Source organism: Schistocerca piceifrons, chromosome 6, assembly GCF_021461385.2.
Source record: "Schistocerca piceifrons isolate TAMUIC-IGC-003096 chromosome 6, iqSchPice1.1, whole genome shotgun sequence".
Lineage (NCBI taxonomy): Eukaryota > Metazoa > Arthropoda > Insecta > Orthoptera > Acrididae > Schistocerca > Schistocerca piceifrons.
This window is the reverse complement of record NC_060143.1, coordinates 557,219,271-557,236,586: the sequence shown is the minus strand read 5'-3', so window position 1 is coordinate 557,236,586 and position 17,316 is coordinate 557,219,271. Positions and strand designations below refer to the sequence as shown.

General features: G+C 44.6%; 1 protein-coding gene across 1 annotated transcript in view; it reads right to left on the bottom strand.

Annotated features, from left to right (window-relative positions):
- The window catches only part of LOC124803458, a 794,587-nt gene that overhangs the window by 196,263 nt on the left and 581,008 nt on the right, over positions 1 to 17,316 (bottom strand). The gene's annotated exons all lie outside the window — the stretch shown is intronic.

The window sequence follows — 17,316 nt, the reverse complement described above, 5'->3', positions numbered from 1 at the left end:
TGTGTATAACGGCGTAGCCAAGAGCTGCCATATTGGAAAGTCTGTGACGTGTGTTTCAAAGTATTCTTCATTAAAACTAACTACTGGCATCGCGACACACCCCACTTCAGCAAGATCACAAAGCTACATTGAACCTGGCGCCTGAGCGCTACTACTGTGCAACGAGGGACAACCAAAGCAATAAGAGACCAGGTTAGTAATACAGAAACCAGAGAAGCAAGAGTTGCTTCCTTCTAACTACATTTCCGCAGATGGCATTGTAAGATGTCTGACCAATATCTTGGTAGGTCATGGACGTTACGCTACTTTCTGTTATCGGGCTGGGCGAAGATAAACCTCTGAATGTGCCTGTGATGAAGAAGGCAGAACATACTGTGCGAGGATGTCCACTGTATTCTAATGCTGCTAATAACGGTCGGCAAAAGATTCAATCATCTTGGAAGACTCCATGTGAAAGAGACTGTTGTCAGACAGAATGGCAGACCCGGGACAACATCGCCGACACCATTTCCAGTCAAACCATCCGTTACACTACAGGTGGTTACAAAATAAGACCGAGAGAGAGCGCAGTGAAGTCAGTTAGCGCCAACAGTTGCGGAAGACGAAGAGGTAACGGCGCTTGCGCGACAAGGGTAACAACAACGCCAGAGTGGAATCGCAGCTGTTGGCGGTGTCCCGCCACCCAAGGAATTAGGACCACGAGGACGTGGGCTATGTCGCTGTGCTCCTCACACGTAGCAACGATGCTTCCTTAGAACTAGGGAGTCTCCCACTGCCGTCACGGGGAGGGCAGAGAACGGAAGAGTCAGATTCCACCACACCGCCCTCCGCAGAACTAAGGCAACAGGCTGGATGTGCCTATGTGGAGCGGTTGAGTGATCTGTGGAGTGCGACAAATAAAAACCAGTTATCTTTACTGTTCATAGTCCACTTCAGCAGTAGTGTACGAAAGGCTACTCCCTCCTCCCCCTCCCCAAAAAAAAAATATTAATCGGAATACCATTGCCGTGGGTGGAGCTTGTGTAGTGCGCATTACTGCCGCTAGGCTTGTATAGCGCAAACCATTGCCAGTTCAGCGCCACCTGTGTTGTCGACCTGGCTTGTTCTGTTCATCCACAGCGGTTGCTTTTGCCTGCAGATTTTTTGTTCCAGTTTAGTTTTTTGTGATGACAGGTTCAAGTGGACAACGTGCAGCTGTGAAAATTTGTTTCCTACTGAATAAAAATGCAGCTGAAACTGTTTTAATGCAGAAAAAAGATTACCAAGTTGATGCTATGGGAAAAACTCAAGTGTACAAGTAGTTTGCCCGATTTAAAAATGGAGACATTTCAATTGATTACAAACTGCCTTCCGGACGTCCGTCAACTGCCCGAATCGATGAAAATACTAAAAAAAATTAGAGAGCTTGTCTTCACAGACCGCCGACAGACAATTGACCAACTGTGAGAGATTAGTGGGTTATTTGGAGCTCGGTTCAGGGAATTTGTGGCATACAAGAGACTGGTTCTTCCACCACGATAACGCTCCTGCAGACACAGCCATCTCTGTTAGACAGTTGTGGGCTAAAAATGGTATGGTTCCGCTACCCCGCACACCTTACTCACGTGACCTAGCTGCGTGCGACTTTTTCTTATTTCCACGCATGAAAAAGAGCTCGAAATGACAGCGATTTGACAACATTGAAGAAGTAAAGAGAAAAAAGAAAACGAGGTTGGAGCTGTCAGGATTTTTTAAAGATAACGTCAGAAAATGTTTCGAACTGTGGAAGCACCGGTGGGAAACTTGTATTAGTAGTAATGGAGAGTATTTTGGAGGGCATAAGATTGTTTTGTAAACAATGTGAAGATATGTAACTTTTAAAAAATAGTCCCTATTTTCTCGGGGTATCCCCTCGCTTTCTAGTAACAGATACCGTAGAAGGACAAGAAGTTGCAAGACAAAAGTAGTCGTAGGTACAGTTAGGTGTTGTAGTAGATGTAGTTTACAGTAAAAGTAGAAGCAGCTATGGTGTTGGTAACCACAATAACAGATAAAAAAAATCACAGTATCTAGAGGGAGTTATGCAACATAAACGCTAGTTGGTAGGCGTGTTTGTACACCTGAGAGTAGACGTCTATTAAAATTCACACCAGTCGCATAAAAGTGGCGTCAGCGTTACTTACCTTTTAGATTGGACATGGTGAGTTGATGTTAGTCAAGAACGCCTTTAAGGCGACAAAAACGTCATTACCAACATTTACTGAGTTTCAAAAAAATGTTCAAATCTGTGTGAAATCGTATGGGACTTCAATGCTAACGTCATCAGTCCCTAAATTACACACTACTTAACCTAAATTATCCTAAGGACAACACACACACACCCATGCCCGATGGAGGACTCGAACCTCCGCCGGGACCAGCCGCACAGTCCATGACTGCAGCTCCCTAGACCGCTCGGCTTAATCCCGCGCGGCCATTTACTGAGTTTGAACGAGGTTGTGTAATAGGTCTACGAAAAGGAGGATGTTCCTTCTAGGATACTGGAGAAAGACTTGGCTGGAATGCAGCCAATATACGTGAATGCTAGCAGTGGTCACAGGAATGTACGGTTGCAAGAAGACCGAGCTCCAGATGGCCACATGGCACTACCTAAGAGGAAGGGGTGTGATTTGGGGGCAGGGGATGGGACCAAAAATCAAACAACAAGATCATCGGTCCTTTCGTATAGGAAAGGAAGTCGACCGTTCCCCTTCAAAAGAACCATCCCGGCATTTGCCTGCAGCGATTTAGGGATATCAGAGAAAACCTAAGTCAGGATGACTGGACGAAGGTTTGAATAGTCGTCCTCCCGAGAGCACTATCGAGAGGAAAGACGGCTTATGTCTCTAACGCTTCATACTGCACCTGCATTAGCAGTCTGAGCACCAACTGGTACCACAGGAACTCAACAAATTGTTACAAATCGGTTACTTCGGACAGTTCTGGGCCAAATGCAGTGACCCCAAATTACCACCATTTGCACCTTCATTGGTGTCAAGAGCGAACTCAGTGGAGGGCAGGGTGGAGGTCATTTGTGATTTCTCATGAAAACTCGATCTGCCTCGGTGCCAGTGATGGCCGTGCGTTGGTTACAAGGAGGTCTGTTCTGGACCCGCTAACAAACTCTTTGCAGACACGTTTGACCTACACCGGGAATTATGGTGTGGTATATGATTTAGTATGACAGCATGAAGACTCTTTCAGTTATCCCACGCACCCTGGGTGCATATTTGTGCGTCAGTCTGCTGATTCGACCTGTTGTGCTACCATCTATGAACGACACTTCAGAAAGTGTTATCCAACAAGATAACGGTCGCCCACATATCGCTGTTGTCACCCAACATGCTCTACAGGGTGTCGACATGTTGCCTTAACCTCCTCGATCACCAATCTGTCTATAACAGAGCACATATGGGACATCATCAGACAATAACTTCAGCGTCCTCCACAACCAGCATTAATGGTCTCTGTTTCGACCGACCGAGTGCAACAGGTGTGGAACACCACACCACAAACTGACATCCGGCGTACGTATAACACAATGCATACACGTTTGCATGGTTATTAAAGTAACAGCATTTCACATTTGCCATGGGTTATCGCGCGCGTGCAACAACCTGATCTTGCAACGTTAATCACTTGAATATGTTACCTAGACAAACGTATTTCCAAAATTTCATTACCCTGCATTACTTATTTTTATGTTGGAATTTCCTTCCGTCAGTCTTTTACTCAGTTAGCTTTTATGGTGTCGATGTGCACGAGAGAATGTTGGCTGTTGTTAGCATTAATTTGAATGAGAATTAACATATCGTGTTGTTTTTTTTTTTTCTGGATAAAATATTCGCTCCTGGAGACTGCTCGTGCCCCGTGAACGCTGCCAAGTTAGCTGAGCGCTTCACCTCCTCCCACCAGTTCAACGTTCCGAGCAGGTGTGTGCGTGAGACGGCTATACACTGTAGGCAACACACGAGGGAAACTGAGGAAGATGTGTTTGCAACACATTGTGGCTACTTCTAAGAGGGGAATATAGCAGCATACTTTTATAAATAGGATATTATCAGTAGTATTTATTTTTTGATCATTTTTGTTCGGAAGCAATAACTTTATTCTTAATTAAATAACTGTTGTAAATAGCGGTAATACAGTAAGAAGAACTACAAAAGCTTTACATATGGATGTATTACATTAAGATGGTTTGCATGTAAATTTATACACATTTCCATTTAATCATAGTTCTGGTTATATTAAATATTGTAGTGATACAGACATGAAGTTATGCAGATTAAAATCAGTCAATTTCGGCACTGAAATAAAAAAAAGCTATTAGCACACATGTTGAAACAACATTTTATAGAATTCTTGGAAAGTCTTGTATAGGACAAACAGGTCGTCTAGCAGAGTGCTACACTCCACGTCTCTCAGCCCGAGGTGGAAATAATGAGGTACATTTGCAGCCAAAAGCCAGAATGACAAATAGCTCGAGATCTGTCTGCAGTCATGTAATGTCTCGAAGTCTCTTTGAGAACGTATAATGAAATTTTTCACTTACTGAACTGTCACGTCTGGTACACTGTGTCCTGTTGCAGGGAATATTCTGACATGAAAGTGAATCTGATTTATCTTTAGGATTACGTTTTGTCTGGTGGCATAAACCGTGTCCATGTCTGTTACCAATGATACACCACTTCTATTAAGAGACTTAACGAATTCAAATAATTGGTGATGTCGACCACAACCATAAAAGATTTTGTCACTGCTCTCCTGAGGCTCATCATTTTCGCTAATGACCGCCATCACTTCAGCTGATGTTCACTGTCATTCGTCAGAAGACAAGTTCATCATTTCATCTTTGTGTCTGGTGTTGGAATGACGCTACAATGAGTGATTTTCCAGCTCATAATAGTGCGTTTGCATATTAAGCATTTTGAATAGCCTTCAAACTATGCGGAATGTAAAGCAGTTTCCTTTCCGCATTTAGTGATGCGGCTTCTCCACCTTTTAACTTTTTTTTTTGACATGTGTTATCACCATAGTATTCCTAACACTCCATCTGTCAACCCACACACATCGCTTTGCATGCAGTGCTAGGCAGGAGTGTGGGAAGACCTCTCATGAGCTCAAACTGCTGTTTGGTAGACCCTGGTTTAAATTATAACTAACAGGCTAATTATTAAAGTGTATTTATGTATGTTTTACATCACCCTGGAAACCACTAGAGAGATTTCAAAGCCGGCCGCGGTGGTCTCGCGGTTCTAGGCGCTCAGTTCGGAGCCGCGCGACTGCTACGGTCGCAGGTTCGAATCCTGCCTCGGGCATGGATGTGTGTGATGTCCTTAGGATACTTAGGTTTAATTAGTTCTAAGTTCTAGGGGACTGATAACCACAGATGTTAAGTCCCATAGTGCTCAGAGCCAGAGATTTCAATGAAACTTGGTACGCTTGTTATTTACTGTTGGGAAAACCACTGTGGTGGCAAAAATCACCCACCTCTCTAAGATCTTGGGATGGAGTGAAAAAAAGCGTATCTGACGTGCAAATAGCCAGACTATATTAATCTTTTATTGTGAATAAGAAAACTTAGTTAAAAAATGATTCAAATGGCTCTGAGCGCTATGCGACTTAACATTTATGGTCATCAGTCCCCTAGAACTTAGAACTACTTAAACCTAACCAACCTAAGGACATCACACAACACCCAGTCATCACGAGGCAGAGAAAATCCCTGACCCCTCCGGGAATCGAACCCGGGCGCGGGAAGCGAGAACGCTACCGCACTACCACGAGCTGCGGACAACACTCAGATACTTGCATCCAGCTTTACATATCATTTAAAACTGGCAGCTCCCACATAATCATGAAAGAAAAAAAGGTTATTGCTTACCACATTGTAGCTGTTCATGCATTAAAGCTGCTGCGCCAGGTATGAACATTTAATTTATTATTTCTTTATTACTAACTCTGTTTGCAACACTTCTGCAGAAAGTCCTGGCATTACACCACTGACTCTACTTGCTCTGCTGGCAGCTCAGAAGACCTGACGTCATATACACTGAGATGTGTGAAAAATTGCCAAATCATTCATGATGATTTAATTTATTACTTGTTTTCCACTAACTTTATTCGCAACATATTTCCCAGACAATATTCCCACATACCTCCGAATGTACCTGCAAAATTATATAATTTCTGACAGTAAGTTCAGGAGACATGATGCCGTAGACATTGAGCTGAGTGAAAGATGAACTGCAGGTCGAAATTCACTAGAGATGCATGTGAAGAATGTGAATAGATATGTGTGAAATATGTTAAATGTATGTTAAATACAAGTGACATCTGTGAAAGCAGCCAAACCTCTAGATGAAAATCTCTTCCTAAACCCTGGTATCGACTTCAACCAGACCTGTGTATTATTCATTATATGGAAAGAAAATCTGTGAGGGAAGAACAGCAGCCTGTTAATAAGACATGGGTAATGATGTGGAGAGAGAAGCAGAGGAGAAGGAAATGGACAGAGAGAGGCAGAAGGAAGAGATGGACAAAGATTAAAGGGGGCAGGAGATGGAAAGAGAAAGGAGGAGAGCAAAAGAACAGAAAGCGGAGAGGAAGAGATAGACAAAGAGGATAGATAAACATGAAAATGAAAGAGAAGGAGATGGACCAGGAAAGGGAGAGGAGGTGGTGGATAGAGTACAGGAGAAAGTAAACAGGAGAAGGAGTGGAGGAGGAGAAAGAAAGGAAAGAAGATATGATGCACAAAAGGTGGTGAGTTGGAGCAGATGGACAGAGAGCGGCTCAGAGGAGCTAGAGGGAGGGTGGAGGAGGAGATGGACTGGAGAGCAGGTGATTGGGGGGGGAGGAGAAAATGGACTCAGAGCAGGTAGGAAGAGACGGACAGAGAAGGGGAACAGTTGGAGAGAGAAAAGAGAGAGGAGGAGATGCACAGAGAGAAGAGGAAGAAGGAGGTGCAGGGCGAGAAGGGAAAGTGGAGAAGGACACAGAGATGGGGAGGAGGGGAAGGGCACAGAGGGAGGAAATTGCCTTAGAGGGACTGAGGAGGGCATAGATGGTGGCAGAGGAGATAGGATTGTATAGGGCAGAGATGGACATAGTAGGAAGGAGAAGATGACTGAGAGGAGAGGAGCAGATGGTCAGAAAGAGTGTGCAAGTACAGATGAACAGAGAGTGGAGGAGGGAGGTGTCGACATGGTGGATAGAGACGGGGGGAGAAGGAGATGGAGAGAGGGAGGGGGAAAGAAGTGACAGACTGGCAATGCTGAGTACTCAACTAGTAAATAAATAAATGGCTTCCTTTGCTAATAGCAAACAGCTTCCTTGAAAAGTGGTCTATGCTTGTGTAGCAGCAGCAGCAGTAGCAAGCCGCCATTGCATCACAGCACATGCTACACTATGGTTCTTGTAGAACTGTCTTCTAAAATATTCAGTTCATCTTGATAGTTGTCAGATGAGGCTACACACAGCGCATGTGTGACGTATTAATCAAATAGTAGGGCATATTCGAACTGATACCCATTGACATAGAATGAGCTAGTGTCATGATATCGTATTTGCAAATACAGCCAACATTTGTAAGGTATCGTACAAATAATACGACTTACATTGAATCCCTGAAACAGTTCCAGTTAACTCGACTTGTCACATGACATAGTTACGGGAAATTGTACATACTTTATTAATATGCAGATCCGACAAATAAACCAACATCTCATGAATATGAACGACTAACACTCGCACTGGTAATAGCACGCAAATAATTTCCCAGCCCAGCTACGAGACACAGCTCTGAGGGAAGAAGAATTTTACAATGGCACTGTCATCCCGTGTGGTTGAAACTCCACAGCGGGGCATATAGCAGACACAATGAGACCCCGGAGCCACTGTGTAGGGCGCCGGCAAAAGCAGCCACTTGTCCCTCCTTTTATCGATGACCCTTCAGAATGCCTTTCTACAGCAACGCGGCGGGAGATGGCAGACAAAACGTCCAGAGCAACCCAACTCAAAAAATTTGTGACTCACTTTAGCCATCTGTATTAAAAATTCGCATGAAAGGAAACGCTGTTTTTTCAGTACTACATAGCAGAGGTAAAGCTCTGGTCCTACAAAAGAAACAACACGTGTGATAGGCTACAAAAACTCTTGTGGGTGGAGTTATAACACGTACAAATGTCCTGACTAGCCAGAAAGAAAATGTGTGGTCACCAGCTTTGATATAGGTAAATTACAGAGCCGGCCGGGGTGGCCGAGAAGTTCTAGGCACTACAGACTCGAACCGCGAGATCGCTACGGTCGCAGGTTCGAATCCTGCCTCGGGCATGGATGTGTCTGATGTCCTTAGGTTAGTTAGGTTTACGTAGTTCTAAGTTCTAGTGGACTGATGACCATAGAAGTTAAGTCCCATAGTGCTCTGAGCCATTTGAACCATAAACTGTAGATGGTGTAATGGGCTTGTTCTCTTGCAGAAAATCGGCGAGTGTGTGAGCAAGGTGACTCGTACTGCACTGAGACGATTGTGAGAGTCATTATGTGAATACTTGTTCAGAGGCACGTCATATCTGATAAGGAGTTAAACTGCAAATTCTCCTAGTATCGTGAATCGCACCGAGCTCTGACAGTTAGTGCTAGTGAGCGATTTGTAGCCAACGATGTATGCGGTATTCCAGCCAAATAACATGTACCATGCCAACTAACTAGGCTAGGGAATAAGTAGGAGTCTCGGCTTCACCTAAGATGTACGAAACGTATCCAGCTGGTGTCTAACAATCGAGAGAGGTTTGGAATTGATTCTCAGGTTCAAAGCTAATGCCGACAACCGCCACCCTTTATGCAAGGTAAACACACACGCACTCATGCCATGCCAGCAAGTGATATTCATTGACACTCAGAATTGTGGTCATCTCTGTCTCTCCCTTTTATTTATTTTCTTTTTTTTCCCAGCCATAACCTATAGCTAAACATATTCACGATTGGTGGGCTTAATCTAAGCAGAAATGTGAGGTAACTGATATAACGGAAAGGATTGATCAGCTGCTCTTGAGTGTTTTATACTATTGATTGTTGAATTATTTGAACTGTGTACATTTTTAATGTTCTTTACTGACCCCCATTCAATCTGAGTATTTTCATTGTGCATTTTAGCGTAATTGATATCTTTGGCCCCAATTGTATGTAAATTGTTTGTGTTTTTATCGACCCACAGACACAGTCATCAACCATCTTACCATTAAAGAACCTTGTAACAGTTAGGAAATTAACCTCACAGTTGTCAATACCCATTATCAATATTTTACCATCCGACACCTAATTTTGCTAACAATGCTATGTCCTGAAGTCATACTTAGAATAGAAATAAACCTTAATAACAGTAATCTAAGATTTTCATTTTGCTAACATACAGTTACGCCTGAACCTGTACGTTAATTTCTGTTAGCGATACCGTTTCCTTTATTGGAAGTGTAATGGAACCAACATTGACATCATTGTCTGATTACCTCACTGTCCATATTGCTGCACTGTGCATGTGCATGTGTGAGATGGTAACTTCCTACCTTGCAGGCCGTAGGTTCAACACCAATTTCCTAAAACAATCAGAACGTCCTTGCACAACTGTGGTAGGACGATAGGTCAGGACCAGTCTCACACATGTTAGACATTGTATACTACACTTGATTCGTTGGGGTAACTGGTCGTTTATCTAGAAAAAACCAACTGCCAAATTCTTCTTTCTCATTCCTTATGAAACTATTCATCTACACTTGGGTTATTGTCTGGCTGGAGTATTGTACTGTAAGCGCAGATGTATATTTCTAAACGGCAAAGTGGGCACTCAGATTTGCCATAATATGTTCAGGTTGCCTATCTAACAGGGCCAATGAAAAAACTTGATCTGATAGAATTTAAAAACATAGAATTTTGTGATAATCTGCTTACTAACAGCTGAAATCTTACGTTAAAGGTTTAGTAACAATAAGTGGGGCATTAAAGTTAGATACTATGTACATATGAGGAGGCAGCATAATTTTCGACGCACAAATTACCAATTTATGTTAGAACAGAGTTCATAAATAAGAGCACTTAACGACTTCCAAGAAACTTTGCAAATAATTTCTAACGTTTTCTTTTTCCAAAACATTTTCTCGCTGACAGCCCAAAATAACGAGATGGGTAAGCTTATCGTTCACTACATGTTCTCTCTTATTGCAGTCAAAGATCAGTAGCAGGCAGGATGTTTTATTTTATTACCTTTATACTAAACTGACATGACCCCACCACCATGGCACAGGTCACTAACGCATCCTTCTGTGGTGGTTCTCGACCCGCGGGTAAGCTTGTCCGAATCGTGGAAGAAATTTTCATCGCAGGCAAGGAGAGGAGAGGTTGTGATATACAGTTCCTGATTACCAGACTTTGCACCAGTGTCCTGGTTTAAATATCAAACCCCCTCCTAAGTATCTCATGAAGTGAGGGAGTGTGTCACTGTTGGTGACTCAGCTACCCACTTGGTACCATTCACGAGAAGTAGGAATGTTGTCACCAAGTTTCATGATCTCCCTTCGATCATCATCCCCATATCATCAACAACATGCATCTCAAACATTACCCTGCGCTCCCACGCCCCATACACACACACACACAATACATACATGTAGTATTACAAATATTGTAGTGGAGGCATTCCTTCTAGCACACTTCTAGCATACATTCCTCTTTAGGTATGTGGATGACACCTTCATGATCTGGCCACATGGGATGGACAGGCTCAATGAGTTTCTTGAACATCTTAACTCATGCCACCCTAATATCAAGTTCACCATGGAACTGGAGAAGAATGGCCAGCTGCCATTTCTGGATGAACTAGTCCAGAGGAAAGCAGATGGATCAATTGGCCACAGTGTGTACCGAAAACCAACACACACTGATTTATATCTGCAGGCCAGCAGCTGTCACCACCCTGCACAGAAAAATGGGTTCTGAAGACTTTGGTCCACAGAGCACGTGCCCTGTCAGACCAAGAGAATCTAGCTATAGAGATAGAACGTCTCAAAACAGTTTTCTCCAAGAATGGATACACGGACAGACAAATTGAGAGGGCACTCCAACCAGCCATTATACCACAGGTTCCTGAAGAAGACCAAGATGAAGCAAAGAAGGTGGCATATCTGCCTTATGCTGGCTCTATTTCTGCCAGAATCAGTAGGATCCTCCGTAAACACAATATCAAGTGTGTTTTCTGTCCATCCAACAAGATCGGGGGACTGCTGGGGAGTGTCAAAGACGACCTGGGGTTACGAAAACCAGGGATTTACAATATACCTTGTCAATGTGGCATGTCCTACGTTGGCCAGACGACAAGAACTGTGGAGATCAGATGCAAAGAACATCAGAGGCACACTAGATTAAGACAGGTGACTAAGTCAGCCATTGCTGAACACTGTCTAGAACTAGATCATGCCATGAAGTATGAGGATACCAAGATTCTATCACAAACACCCAGATTTTGGGACAGTGCTATAAGAGAATCGATAGAAATTAAAATGGATGACGATCTTATGAACCGTGACACAGGGTACCAGCTAAGCAGAGCCTGGGATCCGGCTCTGGAATTGTTAAAGGAGCAACGGGGCCAGCTGCAACACTACACAAACAGAAGAACCAGAGACATGGAGATGGAAAACGATCCCCTGACGGACTGCCAGGCGCACCAGACCGAAGATGGAACACCCAGAAGTGGGACTGGTGGGCGCGGACCGCAGGGCGAACATCCAGAGCCGCAGCGGACGAAAAACGGAGCGGCAACGCTCCAGCAGGTCGCAGGGAATGGGCGCGGACCACAGAGGAAGCGCCTGCAGCCGTTGCTGGAGGGGGAAGGCCATAGGCATAAATACTGGACCAGGTTCACTCGAGGAGCAGTCTCAGGTCGCACCTGATGAAGAGCACGAGCTACGTGACCGAAATATTGTGCAAGTACGACGCTGATATCCGGCAGAACACCTGACAACCCAAGATGTCATTTTACTACTGTCTACACTGGTGAGCCAAAACGTAATGACAGTCTGCATAATAGCTTCTTTAACCCCACATGTAACGAAATACATCACTGTTTATGTGTATCAGGGATCCGAAAGCTTGTTGATAGGTTTGTGGAGGAATGTGTCATTAAATGTCTGCACAGGTCGTATAACTCACGTAAGAACTGGTCGCTGTTTTGCGTATGCGGTGATGGCGACCAATAGCGACTCACATGGGGTCTATAGGATTGACATTAGGAAAATTTGGTTTCCGAGACATCGAAGTGAGTTCACTATAATGCTCCTCAATGTACTGCAACATGATTCAAGCTCCGAGATACGTACAATTATATTGCTAAGAGCTGTTGGGGGAGACATCAACCACGAAGGGATGCAGGTGGCTTGCAGCTGTTAGCGTGTCTTCGATTACTACCGCAGGTCCCATGCAAGCACAGGAGCATGTCTCCCGTAGTATAATTACTGCTTCCGCCAGCTTGTGTCCGTGGCGCGCTGCACGTTTCGAGCCCCCGTTCACTTCGAAGACAGCGTTTGTGGAGGCGATCATCGACCTAGTTTAGCAAAAACGTGATTCACCAGAAAAATCGACACGCTTCCATTGACCGGCCATCGAATGCCGATGGTTCTGTGTCCACCGCAGTCGTTATTGACAATGTCTTTGGATCAACCTGTGAACAATGTGCCATCAATGGTGTGCTTCGAAACACTTGTGTGTGTACCAGCATTGTGCTCTTTCGGCAGAGATGTCACAGATCACCACCTATCCTGCTTTACAGAGCAGCTAAGCCTCCGGATCCCAGGTTCTGTGAAGGGTTGTGGACGTCCAACCACCCTTAGCACCTAGAGGTAGTTTCACTGTCCCTTTACCTCTTTCCATAGATACTCACGACAGTAGCACGTGAACATTCAACCAGCCTCACCGTTTTCGAGATACTCGTTCGCAGGCTCTTCGTAATAATAATCTGCCCTTTGTCAAATTCACTCATCTCAATCGATTTACGCATTTGGAGACCATATCTTCGCTAGGGTGATATCCTGTTCGTGTCCGTTCCGCTTACGTACTTGTGTAATTGTGTTACGCTCCCGTAACGCTACTTGACGGCATCCAACGTCACGGTGGGCAGTGCTCATAATATTTTGGCTTATCAGTCTATGTTCACAACACATTTTGAGGACAATATCCTTATACACGATCAAATGTAGGTGTAAAATTGTGGCTTGTACCATGCATAATTCAGAAGATATGACGTCATAAACATTGAGATATCTCTCATAGATGGGCGTTCGATTCTTTAAGGAATCCTAGTGGAATGGGGGAAGGGATAACTGTTTCAGTCTAACTGGGACACAATAAGGAACATCCACCACAAGCAGGGGGAAGTAGCAGACAACTACGACAGCCACAGGGTGTTCCAGGACCAATCATCAATATTCTGGGATATGGCAGGAAAGATCATTCCAAGTAGAAAAAGTCTAGTAAACATGGGCTCTATGATGCATACCTTAAGAGCTATTAGCACTTGTTCATCCTCGCTATTGTGAAACACGTCTGTCCTACTGAATAAGTGTGCATAGCTCTTACGGAATGCGTTTTAGAGTCCATCTTTACTAGACAGTTTTTTCTTGTTTTGGTCCATACTACCTCTTTCCAGAACATTGAAAGCAAAGAGCCTGAAGTGAAAGAGATTTTTTTCACAGTAGCTAACATGAAGAAGCGTTCATAGCTTTTATGGTACGCATTTTAGAGCCCATTTTTACTACACATTCTTGCTCTGAATGATCGTTCTTGTCATAACCCTGAATATTTACCATAACTGCTGGGACACCTATTAAACGTAACAATTATAAACTAAACGTAAAAATCCGTCTGAAGATGAACCTGTCGGTTCTGAACCGGTAATGGCACTATATGTGTAAATAAACTGCGTTCTTAACTGCGGCTGATACTTAAATGTAAACTGCAGAGCACTGATGAAGATGAAGACGTATAGGAGGTGTAGTGCCCTGGACAACGCCAGTAGAAGTTCAGAAGTTATCAGAAATGGTGGAAGCACTCTCAACACACCGCAGCTTGAGATTACCAGATCTCGCGGCGGGTGACTTCCTCTTTCTCGGGCCACTGCTGAGTCGCTAACGAACTAAACTGGCCGAGCATATTGCCGGGATGTACTGGAGGAAGAAATACAGCCAGCGGGGCCAGGGAAAAGCTAACACGTGGCAGCCAGCGGCCCTCCTTTTTCTGCAGGAACTTGGCAAACTGGATAAACAGTGAAAACGGCCTGGAAAGAGCGCGGCAAGATATTGGCTGGGCCATTAATCAGCTAGACCAACTCTCGCCGTTATTTGTGCAGCGCCGTGTACTTCCGTCCGCTCATTCTGCGGAAACGAATTCCCAGCCCCTCCCAGCACAACCGCAGCTACTGCACTCGCCCAGTCCCCTCCCCTACGCCACCCTCATTCCTTCCACCCCCGAGAGTCAGAGTTTTGTGGTGAGCCTTATCGGATACAAAACCCAGCCATAAATTTATTCGTCTGTGAGGCCAATAAAAGCTTCTGCGCGCCCGCTGCGTCTTACATAACTCCGCTGATTTACGAGCCAGATATGGAGTAGCAAAGCTGTGGCGTTTACGGCGGCCGCGACATCCGATATGTATATAGGTTCGCGAAACGGTTTAAAATGTGAGCACTGGCGCCCTCGAAACGCCAGAGGAGGTCGTAAAGTATAAGCGGGAGGTGTTGCGCCATATAGCGCCGTTCCCGTCCGTACAAAGGGCAGATGCGGCCGGGTCAGTCATTACAGTCACATAAGCATTCCCTATACATTCTAATCTTTTTAAACTTGGAACATCATTGAGTGCTGTAGAGCTCCTAAGGAGAAAATTTGTTGAGTTTGAATGTAAGGTAGTAAATGATTCCATAACTTTAGATTCAGCAGCTCCTCCCCCTCCCCCCCCCCCTTCCTCCTCCTCCTCCTCCTCCTCCTCTGACTCTACAGTTCACTGCGAACAATGGCCGCTTCAGATATTCTCCACCAGTCACGTGGATCCAACACTAGAGTTTTCCAACCCCTGCAGCCCATTTTATTACATGTACTCCATGATCGCATCGATCCAACTGGTTCTCGGTCGTCCCAATCCTCTTTGACACCCGTATTTCTATCTAACATACTAGGGTACATCACTCATCCGTGACATGTACCCACCCATGTTGGTCTAGCCGATTTCATTGTTCTAATAGGTATGATCTCTGAATACTGTGTACATCTCAATATTGTACCACTTCCTCCGTCTCCCACTTTCACAAGTTGGACCAACGTTTCTTTGAAGGATCTTTTTCTCAAAAAGGAGTAGCACGTTAATCAGCAAGCTTCCTAGGACTACGTTACCACTGCTGTTAGCGGTGTGCCATAAATGGTTATCTTGATGATACAAGTTACGAGCCTTGAGGAGAACATTTAATGCAAAGTATGAACGCATGGTTTCGCGGCGATATGAATTAATAAAATTTTCCCGGGCTTCCAGCCGCGCCAGGTGGTTAAAAGCCCACGAGCTTTCGACCGATCTCTGCTCAGTCATTGTCAAGTGGCAAGAATGGCTTCTGCGTCTCCGTGGCCGCGTCGTTATATAGCCGCACTGCTGGATATGACGTCGCTAGTGCTCTCTTCCTCGCCATATATGGTAATGTTATCATCCCGCGTCCTTCGCGCCCGTTTCAACCTCGCGAAGGCTGGGTCCCAGGCTGTGCTGAGCTGCAAACCGCCGTCCTTGTTGATGGTGTTTTCAGAGGTTTTTACTTCAATATCTGTATTTCAATAGCTTTATTTCAATAGCCACGGGAGGTGCTTACTCCGACGCTATCCAGAAAAATCAGCCGTGGCAGAACACGCCTTAGAAAATTGACACCGAATTCTATTCGACGAATCATCTGTCGCTATGAGGACGAAGGGATTTTGGGATAGGTTAATAAAATAAGGACGGCGGTTTGCAGTTCAGCACCGCCTGGGACCCGGCCATCGCGAGGTTGAAACGGGCGCGATGCACGTGGGGTGAAAACATTACCATGTATGGTGAGGTAGAAAGCACCAGTGACGTCACAGCCAGTAGTGCGGCTATTTAACGACGCGACCACAGCGACACAGCAGTCATTCTTGCCACTTGGCAGTGACTGAGGAGAGCTCGGTCGAAAGCTCGCGGGATTTTAACCACCTGACGCGGCTGGAAGCCCGAGAAAATTTTATTAATTTAATGCAAAGATTTTGTAGGCAGGCTGATGATCTCTGTTTGTTTTCACAACACCTATCACTAGAGTGGATTAATGTCGAGGTAAGATATTGAAATCAACTCTCTCAACTGTATGGCTGCCCAAAACAAGGCGCTCAGGAAGAGTGTCAGTGAGTTTCTTGAAGTTATCTGTAGGGATATAGAGCCATGGCGACTCCTCCTTTCTCCCTAGTTTCATCTGTCTCCCTCTGAATGAGCCCATCGAACAAGACAGGGGAGAAAGAGGACACCGTGTTTCATAGCAGTTTCTTCTTGATATTATCCACACGTTACTTCAACTATATCTTCTCTATACTGTAAATGTCAGTTATATGATGAAGCTTTAACTAATGAGCCATAATCGACACCACATCACATATTCATAAATATGATTTTGCATCATTTTGGATTTCACGACGATCTTTACTTTTTACATTGTGATTAATGGTCCTCCAGACTGAGCCACAGATAAGAACAAGGTATTATTTGGGCATGCATGTGACGGGGGGAATTTGTTTCGATTTGGATCAGTAATTGTTTTTAGGAGCTGATGTTAAATACACGGGGCGTAATGGCTATAAGGGCAGATATTTCTCTCGGTCGTTGCTGGGGCTGTTACGCCACAGGAGATCACGCTCGTTTTGTCAGGTGTGCATCTGGCACCGAAGCGCCGCAATACGAAAGAGAGTTCGGTGGACAGCATGGCACTGAACTGCGCACCTCTCAGCTTGTGCTTCTGAGAACCACGCAGAGGGTGGTTACTCTGTTTCCCTGTTGCACGCCCTAACGCTGTCACCTAATCTCAACCCGCTTTTAACTTACATAAATCACGAAAATTCGAATAAAAAATGTAAATTACGACAACTGACAATCGACAGTTACTAGCACTGTCATGAATTTCTTTTCTCGGTATCGATAATTATTCTGATCTCACGCGCCTTTCTGTTATAATTTTATACATGTTACAGTACAGCTTTTGGAAGAAATGGTCAAAA